Source organism: Miscanthus floridulus, chromosome 5 (assembly GCF_019320115.1).
Source record: "Miscanthus floridulus cultivar M001 chromosome 5, ASM1932011v1, whole genome shotgun sequence".
Taxonomy (NCBI): domain Eukaryota; kingdom Viridiplantae; phylum Streptophyta; class Magnoliopsida; order Poales; family Poaceae; genus Miscanthus; species Miscanthus floridulus.
In genome coordinates, this window is record NC_089584.1 from 132042117 (window position 1) to 132067015 (window position 24899).

General features: G+C 49.6%; 1 pseudogene; it reads right to left on the reverse strand.

Moving 5' to 3' along the window:
* Window positions 1–20975: 20975 nt before the first annotated feature.
* LOC136455369 (uncharacterized) lies at window positions 20976–23716 on the reverse strand (annotated as a pseudogene).
* Window positions 23717–24899: the final 1183 nt, after the last annotated feature.

Consider the following 24899-nt stretch of genomic DNA (forward strand, 5'->3'; position numbering starts at 1 on the left):
GTTCGCTGTTCCTATAGGGGATGAGACACGTGCGAGCCTCCCCGCCGCCCATTCCCGAGGACGCAGCATGGCGAGCGGTGAACCAGGTGCATGCCGAGGCACAAAAGAGGCGGAAGGATGCCAAGGAGGCAAAGCGCATGAGGAAGATCCTTGCATGCGAGGGACTGGAGAAGAGCCACCAGCAGCAGAGGTAAGATGGTCTCCTGGTGGAGTTGTCTCCATCGCCGTCACTGTCGACGGATGCTTCGGATGGAGATGATGAGAGCGAGATGGGGAGGGGTCCCCTAGACCATCTCCCTAATGTTGGGGAGACAGCGCCCAGAGCATTGGCGAGCAGCCCGGCACTTCCAGGAGGAGGAGCTGAGGACGCCTTAAGGCCGGTGATCGCCCACCCTGAGGCCGAGGCTGACACGCCTGAGGCACGGGCGTTAGGAAAACACATCGTCAGCCCAATGGGCTCGACGGTAGAGGTGGAGCAGGTGGCAGCGGGGGCGATGCAACTGCCCCCGTAGAGGACCGAGGGTGTGCTGGAGTCCGGTGAGGGCCGGCCGGCACCAGCGGATACAAAGGCCGTGCCGCCGCCACCACCGTTGCAGAGGCAGGTCGCAGTGCCGAAGCGATTGCACCCCCGCTCGAGATGAGTGTTTTCTCAGCAGGGTTCATATCGTTTCTCGCTCGCTTTATGGTCATATGCTAACCAAGTGGGTGTTTTGCCTTTAGCCGGAAGCGTAAGGTGGAGGTGCCTGCCCTGGCACCGCATAAGTCACTCAAGGTGAGCATGGGCTCCACCGCTCAATGGGTGGTGGAGGCATAGGCCGCCGTACAGCATGGTGGGGCGTCGACGAGGGCCGACCCAAAGGAGCTGGTCACCTAGGGGGAGGTTACTGGGGCAGCCATAGAGCGAGCGGGGGAGGAAATGCCTACACCCCATGAGGCCGAGGCCCATGAGTCAGATGAGGTCGAGGCGCCCTTAGTTGCCGAGGCCACCGAGGGTGAGACAGAGGCCCCCCGGACTTCTAAGGCCGAGGCGATAAAGGCCGGGCGCCTAGGACCGCCGAGGCCGAAGTGGCGGGGACCGGAGCCCCCGGGACCATCGAGGCCGTGGTGGCGGGGACCGGAGCCCTCGAGACCACCGAGGCCGGGGTGGCAGGAGCCGGTGTGAGCGCGGCGAAGCCGGCGGCCCAGGAAGTGGAGGTAGAGGTGGGGCAAGCCTCAATACCGCCACCGGTCCAAGGCCTGCCACCATTGTAGGAGAGCGCCTGGGAAGTGGAGGTCCATTCGATCTCCTCCAACGATACTTCCCGGGCAAAGGAGGTGGTCGATGCCGAGGAGGCCAGCACTATGGAGCAGCCGGCTCCAACCTCGGGCAAGGGAAGCTTGGCCCTCGTGCGGGTACGACCCAAGCCCCACGGGTGGGATCACCTATGTGTCCTGTGGCAGAGCCAGGATGACCCTGAGGGGGAGCCTCTGTTCGCCCTCAAGGACACGGCTGAGGGGGGGGGGCACTGGGACACCTTCGAGCAATACCGCCAGCTAGCAGAGCGGTCACTACGAACAGCGCTGTCTGTCGTGGTCGACAATCTGCCTAGGGTCGCCCAGGTTCGTGCCTTCTTTTCTCATGTGGTGTCGTCTTTTTACGAGTTTTCTCATAGTGAATGACCCTGGTTTTGCCTATCTAGGAGCTCGAGACCCGATCCCTCATGAAGTCATTGTTCCTCCGACGGGAGAGGGACATCTAGGACTAGCTCCAGCGGCAGAAGGGCTTGCTCGCTGACGCCAACGAGCTTCTATAGGTGTGGTGCGCGGAGGTGGAGGACCTCTGCCTCCGCTGTGCTGATATGAAGGCTGAGGCAGCCATGGCTTAGGAGTAGGTCGCCCCTTTGGTGGCGTGGGTCAAGGAGCTGGAGGAGGAGCTGACCCGGGTGGCCGGCGATCAGGACACCTTTTGGTCTCGGGCTGAAGAAGCGATAGCCTCTGCCAAGGCCCTTGCTAGGCAGCTAGGGGCAGAGCAGGGTGCGCTCCTACTGGCGAAAGGCACCCTGGCAGAGGCCCTCAAGGTAGCCAAGGCCTCCTAGACCAAGGCTATGGTCTAGAAGGGAAAGGTTGAGGGTGAGTCATGTTCCCCTTGTTTTATTTGTTTCTCTTGTGTTCGACTCCTAACTCCCTGGTGTGATGCAGAGCTAGAGAAAGAGGCTTCCAGGGTGGCCGAGGCTTCTCGGGTCAAGGTCTAGGGCTAGAAGGAGAAAGCCAAGGCCTCTCTAGTCAAGGCCTAGCGTTGGAAGGAGAAAGCCGAGGCCTCTTGGGTCGAGGCCCAGCGTTGGGAGGAGAAAGCCGAGGGTGAGTCCCATAGGCCTCCACCCCTATTTGGCTCATTTTCCTTTGCGCTTAACCCCATTCTGTTTCTTTTGGCACAGAGTTGGAGAAGGAGGTCACCCAGGCAGCCGAGGCCTCTATCGCAGTGCAGGCGGTGCTCGGGGCTGAGACCGGGGAGCACAACGTGTTGTAGAGTGCTGCCCATACTATGTGTGAGGCCCTAGAGGTTGAGGGGGCCAAGTTGGGTAGCTCCCTTAGGAGCCACTTGGTCACATTGAGCGGCCAAGTGCACAAGCGACTTTGGGGGGCGCTGCACTCGGGCGTCAAGTGTGCCTTGGCCGTCATCTCCTCGCACTACATCAGTGTCGACCTTGAGGCCATCAGTGATGGCTACATCTTGCCAGAGGACGATGAGGAGGCCAACGAGGAGGTCGCGAAGCTGATGGAGGCAGCTGAGGGCCCCGACAAGACGCTGGCCAAGCTATTTGAAGAGGAGGTGGTCCCTCCCATGTTGTCCGTCGATGCTGGAGTCCCTGAGCCTTAACCTAGGCCCAAGAGGCCATGTAAATAAATTAGGGATTATGTTATCGTATCAAAATGCTGGTGGCCTATCGAGGCCTTTTTGAAATACTTATGCGTCTATGCTTCTTAATCATTTTTCTTTATTATATTTTCGAGCATCTGCCCTCTGTCTTGTTTCTGAACATATTATTTGCAAAAAACTTCCTCGGAGCCTAAGTTGTCCCTCGGGCAAAAGGTGGTGAGGGAGTGCCGTAGCCCGAAGGCGTAGGCTGTCTTGTGACTCAGCCGGTCTTTTGGCCTTGAGACAGTCTTTCAGTCCTTAGGTTTTTTACAATTGATTTGTCAGAGCACGCTAGAGAGTTTGGCGTAGAATTTTTTTTTTCAAAAAACGACTAAAAATAGTGTGTGGGACTTAGGGGGGGTCCCCCCTACTAGCCCCCGAGGGAGGCTCGGTTCTACAGAGGCAGAGTCATGTCTTGTTCGAGCCCTGCAGTGGGCACCTCTATAGAGGCGGAGTCGAGTCTCCCTAATGAAGTTATCATATCGTTGAGGCCCTTGATGGGCCCGAGGGGTTTCTCAAAAAATTAGGACAACTAAAAAACGCTTCTTAATTGTATTTCGAGAAACAATGTATACAATGCTTGGAAATTTAAGGGTAAAAGCGACATAGTTGTTCTATGTTCCAAGCGTTGGTGAGGATTTCGCCCTTCTCGTTGGCTAGCTTGTAGGTCCCGGGCTTTAGCATTTGGGCGACGATGTATGATCCTCCCCACAACGGGGTCAGCTTGTGGCGGCCCTTATTGCTCTGCCTCAGCCTTAGCACCAGGTTGCCCACCTTCAGGTCTCAGCTTCGAATGCGCCGAGCTTGATAGCGTCGTAGGGCTTGCTGGTACTTGGCCGAATGTAGAAGCGCAATGTAGCCCATGGCTTGATAGCGTCGTAGGGCTTGATAGCTTCCTCCAGTTGGTCTAGGGTGTCTTCGTGGGTGGTGCGGTTGCTTTGCTCGTTGTAGGCCTGTAGCCTCGGGGAACCGTATTCCAAGTCAGTGGGGAGGACAGCCTCGGCTCCATAGACCAGGAAGAACGATGTGAACCCCGTGGCTTAGCTTGGAGTGTTCCTCAGGCTCCAGATGACCGATGGGAGTTCAGCAAGCCATTTCTTGCCAAACTTCTTCAACCGGTTGTATATTCTTGGCTTGAGGCCTTGTAGGATCATACCGTTGGCATGTTCTACTTGGCCGTTTGTCCTAGGGTGTCCTATGGCCAACCAGGCCACACGGATGTGGTGGTCATCATAGAACATCAGGAATTTTTGGCTGGTGAATTATGTCCCATTGTCGGTGATGATGGTGTTCGGAACCCCGAACCTGTGGATGATATCGGTGAAGAACAGCACCGCTTGCTCGGACTTGATTCGATTGATTGGACGAGCCTCGATCCACTTGGAGAACTTATCGATTGCTACCAGTAGATGGGTGTAGCCCCCGGGGGCCTTCTATAGAGGCCCAACCATGTTGAGCCCCCACACGGTGAACGGCCATGTGATAGGGATGGTTTGGAGGGCTTGAACCGGGAGATGCGTCTGTCGAGCGTAGTACTAGCATCCCTCGCTAGAGCGTACGAGCTTGGTGGCGTCAGCGACCGCTATTGGCCAGTAGAACCCTTGGCGAAAGGCATTTCCGATGAGCGTCCGAGGTGCCACATGGTGCCCATAGGCTCCCACGTGCAAGTCCCAAAGTAGGGCTCGACCTGCCTTGGTAGTGATGCATCGTTGAAGGACGCCAGATGGGCTTCACCTATAAAATTCGCCGTCGCTGAGAACGTAAGTCTTGGCTCGCCGAGCAAGCCATTGGGCTTTGGTCCTATCTGCGAGAAGCTCTCCTCGGATGAGGCAATCAAGGAACGAGACTCGCCAGTCCATGCCCTGGTTGGCCTCAGGAGGCTCCATGTTGACTTCCATGACCTCGGGCTCAGCCGAAGGAGTCTCAGCGATAGAGGGGGCCTCGAGCCCTGCGGGGGGCTCGACCGCTGGGCCCTCTTCTACCACCGAGATGCAGTCAATGGAAGGTTTGTGGAGGTCTTTGGCGAAGACGTTCGGGGGGACTAGGGCCCACACCGACGCAATCTTTGCTAGTTTGTCCGCGGCCTCATTGAATTTGCGCGCGATGTGGTTGAGTTCGAGACCGTCAAACTTGTCTTCAAGGCGACGTACTAGCTTGCAGTACGCCTCCATTTTGGGGTCACGACAGTTTGACTCCTTCATCACTTGATCGACAATGAGCTATGAATCGCCCCGTATGTTGAGACACCGTATTCCAAGTTCGATGGTGATCTGCAAGCCATTGATGAGGGCTTCGTACTCAGCTACGTTGTTAGAGGTGGCAAAGTGGAGCCGAATCATGTAGCGCATGTGTACTCCAAGGGGTGAGATGAAGAGCAGACCCGCGCCCGCCCCGGTCTTCATCAGGGACCCGTTGAAGTACATGGTCCAGCATTCCGCCTAGACTTGGGCAGGTGGCAGTTGGGTGTCGGTCCACTCTGCCATGAAATCAGCCAAGACCTGAGATTTAATTGCTTTCCAAGGCACAAAGGATAGAGCCTCCCTAATGAGCTGCGAATCGCCCTGTACATCGAGACGCCGTACATCCTAGAGACATGAACTCTAGGCTCCCGAACCAAATCACCATGCCGAGACGCAGTGGTCGTACAGGGTCTGCCATCCAAAACTCATTAGGATGATGAAGCTGACACACAGAGCCCCCTACCTGGCGCACCAACTATCGATGTTTCGGACTGGTGGTTCCTCAACCAACTAGTAAAAATATACTGCATGCCCCTAATCCCAGATGGTGATGCAAAGCGACACAAGGTTTATACTGGTTTGGGCAATGGGTGCCCTACGTCCAGTCTAAGAGATCGATCTTGTATTCCTTGCACTGAAATGCTCATAGTAAGAGGTTACAAGTAGGGCGAGAGAGAGAGCTAGTCCTAGGTCTCTGCGTGGAGCGGTGTGGATTGCTTGAGATGTTGATCTCAGGCAGTGGGGAAGCGTGCGCATTACAGAGTGTCGAGCATGTGTTTGTCTACCTCAAGAACCCATCTATGCTTGGGTGTGTGCAAGCGTGAGAGTGAGTCTATCCTTCTGTACGTGTTCGTCTATCTCATGTGCTCAGGTCTCTCTCTTAGAAATGGCCCCGATCCTTCTCTTTTATAGTTGAAGGGGGGATAGGGGTGACACATGTGTTAGCTATGTGGCATCGTGCGAATAGAGGCAGCATGTCCGAGCCCTGTAGCTTATTACTATGGTGGCATGGTTGATGGAGTGGTCTACCTTTGAAGTGCTGGAGCAATGCATTGGTCACATCTGATCCTATGCGACGTGGGAGCTCCAGTGATAGCTTGATGCAGAGCCTGGCGAGTGACGTGCTGGTCACTGTGTGTTGACCGCGTGAAGAGCTGAGGCTCAGTTGGTGCTGAGGCCAAGCCATCATGGGGGGGCTCGGCGGGCGTGAATCTCGAGGTTACCGAGACCCTGAAGTAGACTACCGAGGCGTGGAGGGAGCAGTTGGTCCTGTACACTGATTCCAAGGCTATAGTAACCTGGACTTGACTCCACATGCCGCGTTGTTCCTGGAGCAGGGGTTAGGTAGCACAGTGTAGTACGGGCGCTGGTCATGGGCACAGTACTGAGCATAGTGGCCGGTAACCCCTGCCCTATCCTATCCTAGACGGTATGGTGCTGATGCAACTTCCCGTCTCGTTGGCTGCTCTGTTGTGTCAAGCAGTCGTCCGTCTGATGTCGCGGGAGTGGTTGGTCGCATTAATTGGATGTGACACTCTGTTGGGGAGATCGGTCGGGGCAGAGGCGATGGGGTTATTGCCGAGCCAGCCTCGAGCGAGATGGAGAATCGACATCTCATCCAAGGCTTTACACGCGGGGCCTCGGGCGAGACGGAGAATTGGTTCCCCATTCAAGGCCTTGTGTGCGAGGCCTTGAGCAAGGTGGAAAATCAGTAGACCATCCGAGGCCTCTCGTGGGAGGCCTCGAGCGATGCGGAGATTTGGTAGGCCATCCGAGGCCGTGGGTTAGCCAATAGTTTGTCTCTTGGCCTTGGTTTTGATGGGGCCTAAGCGATTTTTTCGGTTGTTGCTTTGGGGACCCCTTCTTATGGTACCCAACACGGACCGACTCAAACTAGATGTAGGGCATGTTGCCTGAACTAGTATAAACCCTATGTCATTAAGTGCTAGGCCACATCCGATCACAACATATAGCAAAACTACAAGTATTTACGTGTTGGTCACTTTCTGCACTGACAGTTGGTGCCGTCCATGGGGAAGATGATGTACGTTCACACTTTTGGTCATCGGATGGCCCACTTTTCTGCCACCTTCACCATGGCGGGCTCGAGCGATATGACTCGCTTTGGCTCGCTAGATTTCCCCGCACTCCCACCTATTGGGATGTGGGTTCCACTCGTCTTAGAGTCGTCCCAGGCCTTCCTCTTCGGAAGCCTAGACTTCATCACTGACCGACTCGGCGTACTACACCTCCACGAGGAGGCACTTGTTTCGGCGCCATCGGAGGGACGCCATCCATCAGCTCTGGGACACACGACGACTCCAACAACAAGGCACCTGCGCATCATACCGAGCAAACGCTCTGCTCAAACCTCACTATAAGTAATATACATGCTGTTATTTACTCACTATTTACTATTTGTCACCGATTCTCTAGAGGGACCCCATTGTCCCTACCGCGATCGCCATGTGACTGGTTCCCCTACGGCCTCACGTCCCCCGCGGATGCGTTCGCTTGGGGGCTCCAAAGGATGCTGGCACCATCCCCTCTCGTATCTAAATTCGTGGGGATGGCGAGCCACACTCCCACTTTTTTTCCACGACCTCATGGATGACGTTGTTGAGAGCGACGGCTCCAGCATCGATGATGTGGCACCTAGCCACCATCTGTCCTGAGAGTGTCCTATGGCAGATGCTCCAGGATAGCCACCGGTGCTAGCGGAGTCCCTATAAACTCACACCCCTTCGGACCCTCCTATGGATGCCCTCGCATGTGCCCAGGCGCATGGCGAGGAGCTACGACAAAGGTGGTAGAACCACCCACCACCTGCGCCCGCACACTTGGCGCATCACGATGTGTCCCATGTGCGTAACCCAGTGAGCGGCGCCTGGGGTCATGCCCGCTAGGTCTAGCGCGACATCATGGATGAGGGGAACAACCCCCCACAGTTTGCTCAGGCTAGCCAGAGCATCGTCGTCGTGGCAATGCTTCTATGCGGCGTTCCTGAGCCCGTGGACCCCTAGGAGCGGGCGGTCCACCAAAACCTCCAAGCACTGGTGGAAGCCACCGTTGTTCAATAGGCGGAAAGCTCTGCATCGTGACTCTAACTTGCGGCCTCTCTCCCCACTAGGTGAGTGGGGGTGCACCAGACTAATCGCTCCATCCGCTCACCGCTACAGCTGTCAAGCGTGGCACGGGAGGCCATAGCTATGCCATGGTCCGACCTGGTGCCTACTCCATACCGACCGTCGATACAAGAATGGCTCGGTCCACACCAAGATGCTCGTAGCATCATCAACATCTAGAATCAGGCCTGGCATGATGATGATGTCCATCAGGCAGTGGTGAGGACAGGCGACATGGGCCCCGGCCGGACCATCGAGGGGAGCGATGAAACGCGCCCAGGCATGGTTGCTAGCTAGACAACCAGAGTCCTAGCCCAGATGGCCTAGGACCATGGGCCTTTGGCCAGCATATCCAGAGAGCGTCGTTCCCACAGCGCTTTTGACTACCCATCAATATTGTCAAGTACACTAGGGAGACGAACCCCAGTATTTGGCTCAAAGATTTTCGGCTCGCCTGCCGAGCCGGAGGGGTGGATGATGACCATTTCATCATTCAATATCTCCCCATCTGCGTGGAGGAATATGTTCAGGCATGGCTTGAATTCCTCTTGCACGACAGCATACACGGCTGGGCAGACCTCAAGGGGATCTTTGTCAGAAATTTCTAAGGGATGTATGTCCGCCCTGGTAACTCCTAGGACCTCAAGAGCTGCCAAAAGAAGCCCAGCGAGTCCCTACAGGATTACATCCATAGGTTCTCCCAATGATGCAACTCCCTCTCTGATGTCATCGATGCAGACGTCATCAGCGCATTCCTCTCCAGAACAACCTCGAGTCCCTGATCCATAAGCTTGGCTGTCTGAAGCCCCGTACCACCCATGACCTGCTCGACGTTGCCACAAACCATGCCTCTGGTGAGGAGGCGGTCAGAGCGGTCTTCAACGGAGGCCGAGATAAAGGCAAGGCCAAGTGTGAGGGCCAAGACAAGGGCCCCTCCACGTAGAGGGTCAAGAAAAACAAAAAGGATCGGCACCGACCAGCCAACACCGCGTTGGTCGCCGTAGCTGATCGCGTGGGCAAGCAGCCATAGCAGGGCCTGCCTGACCACTTCAACAAGCTCATGGATAGCCCATGCACCAACCACGCCTACCCCATTAAACACCTCTACAAGGACTGCGAGCTCCTCACACGTTTTCTGCGATAGGCCGGCGGGCCAAAAGAAGGAGACGATAAGAAAGGAGGCGCGGTGGGCAAAGACGGGGATAGCTTCCCTGACCCCAATGAATGGATCATGATCTTCGGGGGATCCGATACCATCTGCTCCAAGTGCCAACACAAGGTACGCAACAGAGAGGCATGCGCCGCCGAGATGGACGTCCCCTCCTTCCTTAGCTGGTCGGAATATCTGATCACCTTCGATTAGAGGGACCATCCCTCCCACGTCGCCAGACTAGGACGCTACCCGCTCATCATTGACCCCATCGTCCATAAGAAGCGCCTCACTAAGGTGCTGATGGACAGAGGTAGAAGCCTTAACATCCTCTACGTTGACACCCTCAATGCCATGCGCATCCCTCGATCGGAACTCTACCCAACGGGCTCTCCCTTCCACGGTGTGATCCCGAGAGCGCAGGTGTACCTGCTCGGGCAGATCGACCTGCCCGTCACATTTGGCAACCGAGCCAACTTCCGCTTTGAGGTCCTTACCTTCGAAGTGGTGGACTTCCTAGGGTCTTACCATGCCATCTTGGGGCAGCCATGCTATGCCAAATTCATGGTGATCCCTAACTACACCTACCTCAAGTTAAAGATGCCGGGACCGAACAACATCATCACCATGGGCAGCACCTTCTCGCACACCTTCACGTGCGACTGCGAGCATTTCGAGCTCACCACCACGGTCATCAACTCGTCCGAGCTCCCGCAGCTCGGGGAGTCATCGACCCCAGTAGTCCTAGACTGCAACAAACCAACCTCCTCGATGGCCTTCCGCCCACTCGAGGAAACCAAGGCGGTGGGGATCGACCCCACTGACCCAACCAAGACGGTGCGGATTGGGACCCAGCTCCCGACCACTTAGGAATGCAAGCTCGTTGACTTCCTATGCGCCAATCATGATGTCTTCACATGGAAGCCATTTGACATTGAAAAGTCCTAATGGCTAGAGGGGGGTGAATAGCCTATTAAAAATTCTACAACAACATTTAACAAACCGATTAGAGAATTATAAGACGAAGCAAGTGTTGCGCTAGCCTACTAAAAATGCAAGCCACCTACCACAATTCTAGTTTTTATAGTCTCTATCCACACAAGGGCTATGTCACTACACTAGGTTAGTGTGCTCTCAAAGACTAACTAAAAAGCCACACTAACCAAACTAACAAGCTCTCACAACTAGCTACACTAAAGAGCTTGACAACTAGTTTGTGGTAATGTAAAGAGAGTGAGCAAGATGGTTATACCACCATGTCGAGGAAGGAGCCAATCAATCATAAGAATAAATACCAATGAAGACCAATCATCTCGGAATCAAATGATGACACAATGATTTTCTATTGAGGTTCACTTGCTTGCTGGCAAGCTAGTCCTCATTGTGGTGATTCACTCACTTGGAGGTTCACGCGCTAATTGGCATCACACGCCAAACCCTCAATAGGGTGCCACACAACCAACACAAGAAGAGGATCATACAAGCCACGAGCAATTTACTAGAGTACCTTTTGTCTCTCCGCTAGGAAAAGGTCAAGAACCCCTCACAATCACCACGATCGGAGCCAGAGACAATCACCACCCTCTGCTCGATGATCCTCACTGCTCCAAGCCATCTAGGTGACGGCAACCACCAAGAGTAACAAGCAAATCCCACAGCGAAACACAAACACCAAGTGCCTCTAGATGCAAACACTCAAGCAATGCACTTAGATTCACTCCCAATCTCACACAGATGATGAATCAATGATAGAGATGAGTGGGAGGGCTTTGGCTAAGCTCACAAGGTTGCTGTGTCAATGCAAATGGCCAAGAGAGTGAGCTTAAGCTAGCCAAGGGGCTTAAATAGAGAGCCCCCATGAATAGAGCCGTTGGGATCCTCATTGCACTGAACACGGGGCAATTGGACGCTCCGGTCAGATTGATTGGACACTGGACCCCAGCATCCGATCATGCGATGCACGCCATGTGTCCCCTCCAAATACTAAGCGCTCAATCCCAATGGTCAAGTGATGACTGGACGCACTATTGTGAAGTGACCAGACACTGGACCTCAGCGTCCGGTCATTTCCAGTAAGCATCTAGAAGCGAGAAATCATGATCGGACACATCCGGTCATGCTCGACCGGACTCACCCAGCATCCGGTCACTTGACGTCTCCTATATGCGCTGCCACATCAGTAGGACTGGACACACCCCTTCAGCGTTCGGTCACCAAGTGACCCAGTGTCCGGTCGTGGACCGACACCAGTGTCTTCAAGCATCCACTGACCGAATGCGCTAGTCCTACTGAGACTAGCGTCCGATCACTTACAGTGACCTCCATCTTTTCTGTATAGAGCGCCAGTGGCACCATTAGACTGTTCACACTCTACGGGCGGACACTACGCCGATGAAGTTCCTAACCCGTGCTCAAATGTGCCAATCACCAAGTGTATCACCTTGTGCATATGTGTTAGCATATTTTCACAAACATTTTCAAGGGTGTTAGCACTCCACTATATCCTACATGCATATGCAATGAGTTAGAGCATCTAGTGGCACTTTGATAACTGCATTTCGATATGAGTTTCCACCCTCTTAATAGTAAGGCTATCAAACCTAAATGTGATCACACTCTCTAAGTGTCTTGATCACCAAAACAAAATAGCTCCTATCATTTATACCTTTGCCTTGAGCCTTTTGTTTTTCTCTTTCTTCTTTTCAAGTCCAAGCGCTTGATCATCACCATCATCATGATCTTCACAATTTCTTCATCACTTGGAGTAGTGCCACCTATCTCATAATCACTTTGATAAACTATGTTAGCACTTAGGGTTTCATCAATTCACCAAAATCAAACTAGAGCTTTCAGACATGCTGGGCATACCGCGAGACATCACTGAGCACGCACTATGCCTCATCCTAGGCTCAAAGCCCGCTAAGCAATGCCTATATCGCTTCAACAACGAGAGGCATAGGGCCATAGGCGAAGAGATCGCCAAACTCCTGGCAGCCGGATTCATCAGAGAGGTATTCCACTCCGACTGACTTACCAATCCTATTCTTGTTAAAAAGAAGACCGGGAAATGGAGAATGTGTATTGATTATATAGGCCTCAACAAAGCATGTCGAAAGGATCAATTTCCTTTTCCACGCATAGACCAGATAGTCGACTCCACCTCGGGATGCGAGATCGTCTCTTTTCTAGATGCCTACTCAGGCTATCACCAGATTATGATGAAAGAGTCTGATCAACTCACAACCTCATTCATCACCCCATATGGTTTGTACTATTATGTAACCATGCCTTTTAGTCTGAAGAACGCTAGCACCACCTACCAAAGGTGCATGCAACAATGCTTCACCAACCAAATTGACCCGCTCGATCAGCCTGATCAAACCGAGCGGCCAAAACCCTTGCTCAAATGTGCCAACCACCAAGTGTATCACCTTATGCACATGTGTTAGCATATTTTCACAAATACTTTCAAGGGTGTTAGCACTCCACTAGATCCTACATGCATATGCAATGAGTTAGATCATCTAGTGGCACTTTGATAACCGTATTTCGGTATGAGTTTCACCCCTCTTAATAGTACGGCTATCGAAACTAAATGTGATCACACTCTCTATGTGTCTTGATCACCAAAACAAAATAGCTCCTATCATTTATATCTTTGCCTTGAGCCTTTTGTTTTTCTTTTTCTTCTTTTCAAGTCCAAGCGCTTGATCATCACCATCATCATGATCTTCATAATTTCTTCATCACTTGGAGTAGTGCCACCAATCTCATAATCACTTTGATAAACTAGGTTAGTACTTAGGGTTTCATCAATTCACCAAAACCAATCTAGACCTTTTAGACATGCTAGGCATACCATGGGACGTCGCCGAGCATGCACTATGCCTCATCCTGGGCTCAAAGCCCACTAAGCAACGCCTACGTCGCTTCGACAATGAGAGGCATAGGGCCATAGGAGAAGAGATCGCCAAACTCTTGGTAGCCAAATTCAACAGAGAGGTATTCCACTCTGACTGACTTGCTAATCCTGTTCTTGTTATAAAGAAGACCGGGAAATGGAGAATGTGTGTTGATTATACTAGCCTCAACAAAGCTTGTCGAAAGGATCACTTTCCTTTGCCACGTATAGACCAGATAGTCGACTCCACATCTTGATGCGAGATCTTCTCCTTTCTGGATGTCTACTCAGGTTATCACCAGATTGCGATGAAAGAGTCTGATCAACTCGCAATGTCGTTCATCACCCCGTATGGTTCGTACTATTACATAACCATGCCTTTTGGTCTGAAGAACGTTGGCACCACCTACTAAAGGTGCATGCAGCAATGCTTCACCGACCAAATTGACCTACTCGATCAGCCTGATCAAACCGAGCGGCCAAAACCAACGATCGTCATCTATGTTGATGACATAGTGGTCAAAATGGCTCAAGCTTACGACCTAATTGCAAACTTGGCCGCAACGTTCACGAACCTCCGAAGGTTCAACATCAGCTTGATTCCTGAGAAATGTGTTTTTAGGGTTCCAAATGAGAAGCTGGTTGGATACATTGTGTCCGAGCACGGTATCGAGGCCAACCCCAAAAAGATCACAACCATCACCAACATGGCCCCTATACGCAATGTCAAGGGCGTACAAAGGCTCACTAGCTATCTAGCTACCCTAAGCCGATTCATCTCCTAGCTTAGTGAACGGTGGATGCCACTCTACAAGCTCCTCAAAAAGACAGATGCCTTTGTCTAGACTAAGGAAGCTCAGTAGGCTCTAGAGAGCCTCAAAGCGTCACTAACAATGGCCCCAATCCTCGTCGCTCCCAAACAAGGAGAACCCCTCCTTCTCTACGTTGCAGCAAGCAACCATGTGGTGAGCATCGCCCTGGTCATCGAAAGGGAGGAGCCGAGACACCACCTTAAGGTCCAGCGACCTGCATACTTCATCGGGGAGGTACTCACCGACCCTAAGGTCCAGTACCCCCAGGTGTAGAAACTCTTATACGTCGTGCTAATGGCAACCCAAAAGCTCCTGCACTACTTCACCGAACACGAAGTTGCAGTCGTCACTTCGTACCCGCTTGGGGACATCGTCCGCAACCGCGATGCCACGAGATGAATTTCCAAGTGGGCACTTGAACTCATAGGCCATGATATCAGGTATATCCCCTACAGCGCTATTAAATCTTAGGCTCTCACAGATTTTGTCGTCGAATGGACGGAGGTCCAGCTACCGATCCCGGACATCACCCACGAGTACTGGACAATGTACTTCGATGGGCCCATAATGGCGCCCGACTCAAGGGCTGGAGAGGTCCTCATCTCCTCAGACGGGAGCAGGCTCTGCTATGCCATCCGCCTCCATTTCTTAGCCTCAAACAACACCACAGAATATGAGGCCCTCATCAATGGGCTATGCATTGCCATCGAGCTCGGCGCTACATGACTCTACGTCCATGGCAACTCAGAGTTAGTCGTTGACCAAGTCATGAAGGAGTCCTCCTACAAAACCCCCCTCATGGCAGCATACTGCCAAGAGGTACGCAAGCTTGAGGACAAATTCTAGGGGATCGAGCTACATCACGTCCCCCGAAAGGACAATGATGCTGCCGATTTTCTCACAAAATTGGCCACCAGGCGAGATCCGTCTCCAAGCGGGATCTTCATCAACGATCTCCACGAGCTATCCACCCATGTCCTGGAAGGTCTGATCTAGACACACCTCGATGCTAAGCCAGCGCCTAGGGGCTTCGACCCTGACACCAAGCCGGCGCTCAGGGGCTCTGACCCCAATGCCTCCATGACAACGTCACCCCCGACGTTGCCGTGTTGGCACTCGATCAAACCGACTGGCGAGCGCCGCTACTCGCCTACCTCCTTGAGGAGGTTCTCCCACCTGAAAGGACTAAAGCCTGATGGATTGGTCAATGCGCCAAGACCTTCATCGTGCTCGATGACGAACTCTACAAACGGAGTCCATCAGGGGTGCTCATGAAGTGCATCCCTACCAACCAGGGGAAGCAGCTCCTCCTCGAGGTCTATGCTGGGATCTACGAACATCTCGTGGCCCTCAGGTTACTGGTTAGAAAAGTCTTTCGCCAAAGTTTTTACTAGCCCACCGCACTACAAGATGCAAAGGAGGTCGTCCACAGGTGTGAGGGATGCTAATTCTACGCTTGGCAAACTCATTTGTCGGTATAGGAGCTTCAAACCATCCCCATCACCTAGCCATTCGTGGTCTAGGGCCTCAACATGGTAGGACCCCTCAAAAAGGGCCCAGATAGCTTCACTCACCTGCTTGTAGCAGTCGATAAGTTCACCAAGTGGATAGAGGCCAAGCCCATCACCAACATCTACTCAGAAGAGGCGGTCAAATTCTTCCTCGACATCATCTACCGGTTCAGCGTTCCTAATTGTATCATCACTGACCATGGGACTAACTTCATTAGGAAGAAGTTCCTAGACTTCAGTGATGGATATGGCATTAGGATCAGCTAGGCCTAGGTCAGACATCCACGTACTAACAATCAGGTCAAGCATGCCAATGGCATGGTCCTCCAAGGACTTAAGCCACGCATCTTCGACCTACTCAACAAGTACACCGCGCGATGGGTTGTAGAGGTCCCAGCGATCCTCTAGAGCCTGAGAACAACCCTGAACCGATCCATAGGGTTCACACCCTTCTTCTAGGCCTATGAAGCTAAAGCAGTGCTACCCTCCAACCATGACCATGGTGCCCTAAGAGTGAAGGTTTTCGACCACGACCGAGCCGTAGAGGCTCATCAAGACACAGTCGACCTACTCGAGGAGGCCTGCAAAATGACCATCATCCGCTTCGCTTGCTACCAGCAAACTCTCTATAGGTAGGGCCTATCTATAGGTACCACGAAAGGAAGATTAGGGGGAGGATCCTCAAAGTTGGTGATCTCATACTCCGAAGGACCCAATCAATGAAGGAGAAACACAAACTCTCTCCACCATGGGAAGGTCCCTATACGGTGACCGATGTGATCCGACCGAGCACCTATCGACTGAAGGATAACAATGGCAATGTTCTCACCAACACTTGGAACATTGAACAGCTACGTCGTTTTTTCTCCTAAATTCGGTCTTACCGCTTTTTATCAACACTTGCTCCTATAAAGCACCCTAGCCTAAACACTTTCAGCCTGGGTGGCTCGGAGGCTCCATGAGGGTACAATACTAAATGCTACCTCTGTTTTTACTATCACATGGTAAAAACTTTTTGCCCAAACAAAACGACATTCCATTCCTTTGATTATCCTATGTAACTTTGTTTTTACTCCTGACCGAGTGCACCCCGCCATGACCTACGATTATGAGCAGCCAAGCCTCATGGGCCATGCCTAGGTTCTTAAAGGTTGCAAGCCTATGGAATGAAGGGTAGGTGCAAAAAAGAAAGGATAAAAACAAAGCTATGCTAGGATAAAAAACAAGAAACGGATCGAGATTCTATCACAAAAGCAGAACTGATGTATTCATTGATACAAAAACTATTCACACAGGGGCTTCCTCACGAACTTAACAATTACATTTCCTGACTACTTCTACTCCAAATGCTTCTATGGCCGCTCAGCAGCATCGACTGATGCCAAATGTGAGGCCACAGCACATGCTGCCGGACATAACCACCACCACAAGGGACCTGCCGGTTCTGCTCCCTCGACTTCGGTGAGCACAATGGGTACCTCAAGGGCATCATACCCTTAGATGCTCAGTAGAAGAGCATGGAGCTCCTGACCTTCTCATGCAATCAAGGCAGCTCCTAGATAGGGACGCTGCCCACCGAAGTATGTCCACCATGGCTGGAGGATGTCTCATCAAACTTTATGAACTAGCCAACCTGAGCAGCTGCAAGGGCGAAACCTCCCACTGGCATAGTCTTGAGCGTCTTCCTCTCCGACAAGGCTCGCCTAGAGAAGATTCACCGGAAGGAGCCCACATTTAGCTCCATCCTGACAAAAGCCTCGCAGACGGTGACGAAGCCAACGATGTGCAGTACCCTCTAGTGCGCCACCTCCTTTAGCGAAAACAGCCCCTTCTCGGCGAAGGCAGCCAGCACCACCTCATCTATGCTAGATGACCTCAAGCTCGACATTATGCTCCAAAATCACGAATGGGTCTGTGAGTTCTCCTTTCCCTATCCCTTCCCCTATTTAAAGAAGAAGCAGAGCAGTTGAGGAAAGGCGAAAGGATTGGGGCAAGAAACCCTCTCTCTTCCCCCATTCAATGCAGATGGGAAACGATGGGACATGCCCTGACTGATGGGATGCACCCTGCTTGGTTAGATGAGACGTGGCCTAGGTATGGCCCATCACTACTACACGCCGGGCGCAAGAAACAAAGCGCCACCATGCGCAGGCGGCCCTCCGCCTTCCTAGGCGAGACTTGGAAAGGCCAACTATGGGATCTCCACCCAGGAGAGACAATTGGGCTTCTTGAGTCAATCGGACGGCTTAGGCAAACACTGAGAGATAGGTAAGGAGCAGAGGGATGCCCCATGTGGGCCATGCTGACTCCGTCACAAACGATGAGCGTGGATCTCGGTCGAACATTTCCAAATGGAGCTCCTCAAACCCCATCACTCGAGTCATCAAGGTAATATTACCAACCCCCACTATTTCTTTATATGAACATTCATTCATCTGTGCATGCATTTATTCATTCCATACATCCAAAAGCATCGCATATGTAGTTAAATGCATCACAACGCTCCATGTTGCGTCACGAAGCGGCAGTTGTCTCATTCAACATGAGCAATGATCGATTGGGGTTCGAAGGCCAGCCCATGAAGGGCTTGAGGCCACCTCATGTCAAATAGAGCCAGGGCAAAAAACATAGATGAGCCTTGAGTGGCCCTCGCCCAGTCTGTCCTAAAGCAAACAGGGTTATCTCAACCTTTTTGTTTGATCCTAACCTCCTGCCAAACCCATAGAATCTCCATCGAGGGGAGGCAAGTGGGCCACCTGGGTCGGTCTCTGGAATGACCCAAGCATCTACCGAGTTGCAGGTGTAGCATTACGAGGTAGGCTACGCTAGCACAAAAAAATTCTACCACGTAAAACAGGAACACTGCTGTTATAGATCATGGGATTACCACAAGACGTGCAGATGCGGAAGTTGACGAAGCGCATCGGGGCAGTGTAGTCGATCACCTCCACATCAAACATTCAGTGGTGTCCTCCTCGTGCAGTGGCTCATCCAAGTGTTGCAGATGCAACACCTCCAAGGTATCCACATGTGCGGGGAGGAAGCGTCGCAAACCGGACTGCTAGATCTACGAGTGCAATTCGATGAGGGCATGGGAGATGGACAGCTGCTAGGCGTGGGAGATGGAGCAGCAGCTGCACCAAAAAGGTCCAAACCCTAAGCTGCTCCTACCCCTTAATATATATAGGTCCCTGACAAGCCTCTTGGTCCGAGGCCCATTAGTACTCCTAAATCTGGTCCAATTCGGATTAGATCCTCATTGGGCTTCCAGTCCCTTAAGTGTGCGACCCTATAGGTTCACATACATATAGACATGACATGAGTACTTCTACTCGGCCAATAGTTGGTAGCGGCCTATAGCAAGACATGCCAACTCCTATACACACACGAAGATCATATCAGACAAACCATCACAACATCATGTACATGTTATTCCCTTTGCCTCACGATATTTGGTCTAGCTCCAAGCCAACCTCTCTTTCTCGATCCTGTGATTCAAAATCCCTTTCTAGGTTAACTCTTAACCTCACGTAGCATGTCCATGCATTTCTGGATTTGATCACTCGAGGGGCCTAGAGATATCTCTCTCAAGTAGAGAGGGGCAAATTCCATCTTGACTGATCATACCTCACAACATGCTTCCTGACAAACCCAAAAGCTACCTTTATAACTACCTAGTTATGGAGTAGCGTTTGACAGCCCCTAAGTAAGTCGATTCACATATTGAGTGCATGCAACAATCTCAGGTCTAAGGACAAAGCGTACACATTGTGTAAAGAGAACTATGTAACTATATCTCGTGTTGGGTCAGTCCTGGCACATGTCTCTACATGTGCCCACATTATTAGTTTGACATCTACATGTCCATGACTTATGAAACATAGTCATCAGCTAATACATGTACTAGTCTAATATTCATGTGTGTCCTCACATGAACTCTGACTAGGGACTACTTTAGAATAACCATACAAGTAAAGAGTTTCACATACAATTCACATAATTGCAAATCAATTCGAGTAGCCTTTAATGGATATTCAAGGAACAAAATATGAAACATGGATACAATGGAATATCATCATCTCTATGATTGTCTCTAGAGCATTATCTCTATGATTGCCTCTAGGGCATATCTCCAACAGTCTCCCTCTTGCACTAGAGTCAATCTAGAAGATACCAAATACCCATAGCTCTTACATGCGCATCATGCTTAGACTGCGGAAGAGGCTTTGTCAAAGGATCAGAAATATTCAATTCTGTATGTATTTTGCATATCTTGATCTCACCCCGGTTAACAAAGTCTCGAATGAGATGAAATCGCCACATTACATGTTTGTTCTTCTGGTGATTCCTTGGCTCCTTTGCTTGCGCAATAGCTCCATTGTTATCACAGTAGAGATTCAATGGGCTGGACACATTCAGGAACACACCAAGCTCAATAAGGAAATTCCTTATCCAAACACCCTCCTTCATGGCTTCTAAAGCCATGATGTACTCGGCTTCTATCGTAGAATCAGCCATCGTATCCTGCTTGGAACTCTTCCAGCTAACAACACCACCATTTATCATAAACACAAATCCTGATTGTGACTTTGAATTGTCTTTGTCTGATTGGAAACTAGCATCGGTGTAACCTGTTACAATGAGCTCCTCATTACCTCCATATACGAGGAACATTTCTTTAGTCCTTCTGAAGTACTTAAGAATGTTTTTCACCGATGTCCTGTGACTCTCACCCGGATCAGACTAGTGTCTGCTTGTCATACTTAGCGCATATGAAACATTTGGGCGAGTACTTATCATTGTATACATGATAGATCCAATAGCCAAAGCATATGGCACTCTACTCATGTGATCCCGCTCATCAGTTGTCAAAGGACACTGAGTCTTGCTAAGGTGTATGCCATGTGACATAGGCAAGAATCCTTTCTTTGCATGTTCCATGCTGAACCATTTCAACACTTTGTCAATGTAAGTATCTTGGCTTAATCATATAAGCCTTATGGATCTATCTCTATAGATTTTGATGCCCAGAATATATGCTGCTTCCCCTAAGTCCTTCATCAAAAAACTATTTTTCAGTGAGGTCTTGACGGTTTCAAGCATAGGAATGTTGTTTCCAATCAGTAATATGTCATCCACATATAAGATTAGAAATACTACAGAGCTCCCACTAACCTTCTTGTAAACACAAGCCTCTTCTTCATTCTTAATGAAGCCAAACCCTTTGACCACTTCATCAAAACGAATGTTCCAACTCCTAGATGCTTGCTTCAACCCATAAATGGATTTCGGAAGTTTGCATACCTTTCCAACATTTTTCGGATCGACAAAACCCTCAGGCTACATCATATACACGTCCTTAGTTAAATTTCCATTTAGGAAAGCTGTCTTGACATCCATCTGCCATATCTCATAATCGAAATATGCAGCTATAGCTAGAATAATCCGAATAGATTTAAGCATCACTATGGGCGAGAAGGTCTCGTCGTAGTCAACTCCTTGAACTTGTTGAAAACCTTTTGCGACAAGTCGAGCTTTATTGATGTGAACATTTCCATCCATATCTTTCTTCTTCTTATAGATCCATTTGCACTCTATGGTTTTAACACCATTAGGTGGGTCAACCAAGTTCCAAACTTGATTGTCTCCCATGGACTCTATTTTGGATTGCATGGCACTCTGCCATTTTTTGGAGTCTAGGTCCATCATTGCTTCTGCATATGTCGTAGGCTCATCATTGTCCAACAATAATATTTCCCACAATTCGTGGAGCCTCGCTGACCTTCGTGGTTGTGGTGGTGCTTCTCTTGCCATGGATATCTCAACTTGTTCTACTATGCTAGAATCACTCGTTGATTCTTGACCAACTGGCTCATCCCGAACTTCTTCAAGATGCATTGTCTTTCCATTCTTCTCCCCTTTGAGAAACTCTTTCTCTAGGAAAACATCGTTCCGAGTGACAAACACTTTGCCCTCCAATCGGTTATAGAAATAATATCCTAAAGTTTCCTTTGGATATCCCACGAAAATGCATTTATCCGACTTGGGTGTTATCTTGTCCGACTGAAGTCGTTTGACAAATACTTCACATCCCCAAATCTTTAGAAAAGACAAACTAGGAGTCTTTCCAGTCCACATCTCATATGGTGTCTTAACAACAGATTTAAACGGTACCCTATTAAGTGTGAAAGTTGTTGTTTCTAGAGCGTATCCCTAGAATGATAACAGTAGGTTTGACTGGCTCATCATTGATCAAACCATGTCCAACAAGGTTCGATTATGTCGCTCGGATACATCGTTTCTCTGAGGTGTTCTAGGCAGTGTAAGCTATGGAACAATTCCATAGCTCTTCAGATGATTGCTAAACTCATGACTTAAATACTCACCTCCACGATCAGATCGTAAGGCCTTAATTTTCTTGCCACATTGATTTTCAACTTCATTTTGAAATTCCTTGAACTTTTCAAATGTTTCAAACTTGTGCCTCATCAAGTAGGCATAGCCATATCTACAAAAATCATCAGTAAAAGTTATGAAGTATTGGAACCCTCCTCTAGCTGTCGTGCTCATTGGTCATGAGTTCCAACAAGTCTAATGCTCTCTCAGGAAACCAATGAAAGGCGCCTTGGTCATCTTGCCTAGCAAGCAAGCCTCACATGTCTCGTATGATTCAAAATCAAATGAAGTTAAAAGTCCATCAGAATGGAGCTTCTTCATGCGCTTTTCACTTATATGACCCAAACGACAATGCCACATGTAGGTAGGACTCAAATCATTAGGTCAAGGCCTTTTAGAACTTATATTATAGACAGGTGAATCATCAAGACTTAAAACAAACAACCCATTCACAATGGGTGCAAAAGCCATAAACATATTATTCTTAGAGATCACACAACCATTGTTTTCACTCGCAAATGAATAACCATCCTTCATCAAGCATGAAGGAGACATAATGTTTTGACTTAAACTGGGAACGAAATAACAATTATTCAACTCCATGATAAATCCTGACGGGAGGTGGAGTTGCATCGTCCCGACAGTCAACGCAGCAACCCTTACATTATTGCCCACACGGAAATCAACTTCTCCTCTTTCAACGCTTCTACTTTTTATCAGTCCCTGCATCGAATTGCAAATATGAGCAACCGATCCGATATCAAATACCCAAGAATTAATAATTGTATCAGCGAGAAATATGTTGTCTATAACATTAATAACAAGCATACCTGAGGTGGAAGTACTCTTACTTCCGCCATTCTTCAACGAAGCCAGATACTGCTTGCAATTTCTCTTCCAGTGACCAAGTTTGTGACAATAAAAACACTCTTTGTTTGGAGCAGGTCTAGCTTTCACCTTGGGCGCTGGGTTTGGCTTAGAGTTCATAGCCTTGCCCTTCTTCTTCCAAGAATTGCCCTTCTTTTTAAAGCTAGGCTTGTTCTGTATTGCCATCACATGGCTACTGCCAACGCTTTTCTTAATGTCACCCTCTACTGTTTTAAGCATGCCACATAGTTTATTCAGACCCTTCTCCACCCCATGCATATGGTAGTTCGAGATGAAGTTCCCATAGCTAGGCGGAAGAGATGAAAGAATGAAATCAGTGGCCAACTCTTGGCCTAGTGGGAAGCCCAACTTCTCTAACTGTTGAACATAACCAACCATCTTGATTACGTGTGGCGCTACTGTTGCGCCTTCTGCTAGCTTGCTTTCCACAAAAGCCTTAGACACATTGAACCTTTCAGTCCTAGCCTATGTTTGGAACATGTCTCTAAGCACCATGATCATATTGTATGCCTCATGATTTGTTTCAAACTGCATCTGCAGTTAGGTTCCATGCAAGCAAGCATAAGGCAGTTTACTTCAAGATTAGCATCACATGCTTTCTTGTAAGCATTCTTAACGGCAGCAGGTGCATCATCAGCAGGTTTTTCTGGTAATGGGGTGTCTAGAACATCTTCCTTTTTATCAGCCCTGAGAATAATTCTCAGGTTATGGATCCAATCCGTGTAGTTTGTTCCATTTAGCTTGTCCTTCTCAAGGACTGAACGCAAAGCAAACGGTGTGGTGTTGCTAGGTGCCATTTATCTACAACAAATAATAATGCAAAATACTAAGACAAAAGTATCCATGATAGAGTAAATCACATTAAACTTTTAACAGACTCTACTCCCACTAAAATCAATATCCCTCTATTGATACTTAGTGATTCAGGATCCACAACTAACAAATCTACTAGTGAGCTTTAGCATCACCGCTAGCAGTCAAGGTAGATAGGTAAGCAACTCTTTGCTAATCATATCACATATGACTCCTGTTGTTGGGTGACATCTCCATGTCTCGGCGCCCAACCTTCATGCCCCAAAGTCCTTAACCGTTAAGATGACCTTATGAAGCAAACCAACCCTTATGCGTGTAAGTATCCGATACAAACCCGTCTAGTCAAGGAAAACTAGTGATACTCTAATTTCATAGACCCACCACCAATTGTACAAGACATGGGACGGTGCAAGTTTTAGTTGGGAGGGCATACATAACTTAAATTTTACGAGGGATCGTTCTACTTCTAACATCACATCATGTAGAGTAAAACAAAAGAGTAGCATTCACATAGTTGTGACACAGTATGGCCCAATTTCTAGTGGTGATCTCCATCTCCATAGAACCTATTCACCATGATGATCTCCATCTCCATGATCTATGTGCGCCATCCTCCTAGTGATGAGTCCTCCAAGAACTAATACAAGCTATTACATCTAATCAGCTAGTAAAGAAGGTTACACAGTTGCTTGGATCATCACAGATTGACACGCAGGTCATCAATTACATTAATTTGACAATACATATGCAGGGGCCATACTGATCACAAAATCCTGTAAAACAGAGTTAGGCGTTCTAACGTCCAAACTTAAAAGGCCTGAAACTCCATCTTCCAAGCCAATTTTGGGAAATCTAATTTCGCCAAAACACTAAAGGGGTTGAAATTCATGTGTAATTTTTTTTTTCTGTAGATCAATTTTCATATAAAATTTGCCTCGATCCGAGATCATACTGAAAAGTTACGGTCGTTTTACCGAAACACATGACCATGGTAAATTATCCAATCCAGTAGTAGATCCAATCGACTACTGCGCATCATATGTGTCTGGCGTATGAATCTAGGTTTCGATTTGACCAATCACATTGATCTTCACTCGCTGAAACTGGCATTACGTGTATCACTTTAACTCTGATGGCAGAATTCCTACCGGTAGGAGTACGTCATTA